The sequence below is a fragment of the Pinus tabuliformis genome, chromosome 3_1, assembly GCF_031772625.1.
Source record: "Pinus tabuliformis cultivar Carrire ecotype Pingquan chromosome 3_1, CPIR1, whole genome shotgun sequence".
Classification (NCBI taxonomy): domain Eukaryota; kingdom Viridiplantae; phylum Streptophyta; class Pinopsida; order Pinales; family Pinaceae; genus Pinus; species Pinus tabuliformis.
In genome coordinates, this window is record NC_142301.1 from 926268547 (window position 1) to 926270963 (window position 2417).

The window sequence follows — 2417 nt, forward strand, 5'->3', positions numbered from 1 at the left end:
TATACAAGTCAAACTTAACAAAACAAGTCCACATATAAACAATAGATACATCAAAAGTAAATCTTTGCTTCCGTTATGAGATTTCCCTAAAAACAAAGATCACATTTTATTAAAATAAATAATCATGAAATATTAATAACAATAATAGACAATAATATGGACTGGATAATCAATCAAAAGGATTGGGTTGCGACAAACGTCCAAGATCCTTAATCTGCTGGAACCAACAAAGATACGACAAAATAAGAGAAAAATTCATCCGAGTCCGGCGGCCCACTTGCACTGCTTAAGAATAAGTGACAGCTGGTTCTACCGTTCTAGTAATAATTGCTTCTTCATGCGCACCCTGCTGGTGCATTAATCCGACTAACTTCGGAGAGATTGTTTTCAAAAGCCTGAATTAGGTTTTCAAAATATTCGCCCGTCGATTTTGTGAGCTTTTCAAGCCTGAAACAGAAGTGATCAAAATCGCGCAACGCCTTTTTCCCAGTCGAAGTATCAGCGTCAGCTTTAAGGGCGCTTTCTATATGGTCTTGCAACTCTCGTTCAACGCAATGATGAAGTCGTTCTAAACTACTTTCAGCTTCACCTTGTAGGAATTCGAAAAGGTTTTGTTTTTTGTGAACAATATCAGCGTCCTGATCATGATCGCTGGATGTCGGGGTTAAATAATAGCCATATGCATATGTCCATTTAAGCATGTGCCTGCATTCTGCTATCTTCAACCATGCATCTACCACACATTTGAACTTTGTTAAACCAGATCGACTCATTCTCGTCTGTTTACACTCATTCAATCTTTTAATCCCTACCTCTCGCACAGCCCGCAGATCAGATAACGCCTTTTCCTCTGACTTTTCATTTGCCTTCCATCTTTCCATATAAAATACCAACCTATCTGAAGAAGCTGTTTTAGCTGCGAACCTTTTCCTAGAATCGACTGAGGCCGAATTCCCGGATTGATTCTCTGCATTGCAATAATAATGCTTAAACCAATCACCGAGGCATAACCAACAGAATTGAAATCCACACGGGGACTTACATGTCATGTGCATACACCCTTGATTTTTCTCTATTGGTCGATCACACTTTGGACACCGCTTGGAATTACAAAGTATCCAGTACGCACTGAGTGAATCACCATTATTAATTTGATCAATCCATTTTTTGACTGTGTCGCAGCCTATTGGACGATGAGACTCCTCTAAACAATTCCAGCAAAATTTATGTGAACAATTGCAGACAACCTCCTCATGAGTTACATTAGAATTAGCAGAGTCAACCTCCACACAGTACGCACAGTCTGGCGCTGGACACCATTTAACCCTACTGTTTTGTTCAACATATGACCTCACAACATAGGTTCTATATTTGTTCTTATCTTCCTCAGATAACCCCAGAGAAAAAACCATGTCTTCACTCACAATGGCACGGCATCGTGGACCTTCATGTGGACATCGTAGGTTGAGGCATCCTACACCATCATGATTTATTGATGTGTGAATAAAAATTCGCCAACAATCTTGGCAAAATAAATGGTCACAGTACTTGAGTGACTTCATGTCTGTGATCTTGAAATCATACAAACATATCGGACAGGTAGTTAACTCCTCCATTTTTTCTTCTTTGGTCTCATGTTTATCGTCCCGCTGCAACAATAGGCCCACAGCATTTCTCACTTTCTCCTCATCTGCAAACCATTGATCGTTGGCATTAATAGAATTCCAATCGAAGTGACGCAAGAGAATAGCTGCCTCGGCTTCCGAGACAGCCAGCACAGTGGAAACGGTTTTGGTAGCATTGTGCTGACGCTCAAGAACGTCGTTCAGACTTAAAACCTTATATTTCATACGTCCTTTGTTGTCATCACGACGACTGCGTGCTATTTCCACCATTCTTTCATATCTCAATTCTTCGTTTTCGTTTTCGCTTTCGTTGCTCTCCCTTTCATCGCTTTCGCTGTCATATATCTCATTATCGGACATTTCATCGTATAAAGCCATATTGGTCGAGTTCGAGTAGATCAGAGCCTGAGACTTTCTTTCAGGGCCTTGCGGAATCCACAAAAACAAAACGCTCTGAACGTGTTTAAGCAAGTTAAAGTTAAACCGCAACGTTGTCAACAAACTCTGTCTGCTTACCTTTTTGTACTAAATCAATCTTTGCTTAGCTGATATTTATACTCGTGTCACTCGGCACAGATACCAAAAGCCATTCAAGAGCCGACATTGGTGATTATCTGCTTGATTTTGAATGTAATTTAAAATAATGCTTACGACCAAAGTAAAGTTGCTTCCCCGCCATATATTTCACGGAGGAGAAGCATTCGGTTGTCATTATTTCCTTTTTTTTGGGAGGAGAAACATTCTGTTGTCATTATTAATGAATCCACAAAATATATCTCTGAAAGTACAGTG

General features: G+C 39.9%; 1 pseudogene; it reads right to left on the minus strand.

Annotated features, from left to right (window-relative positions):
• Positions 1-335: 335 nt before the first annotated feature.
• On the minus strand, positions 336-2003 carry LOC149190778 (putative E3 ubiquitin-protein ligase ARI8 pseudogene; annotated as a pseudogene).
• Between the last annotated feature and the right edge of the window lie 414 nt (positions 2004-2417).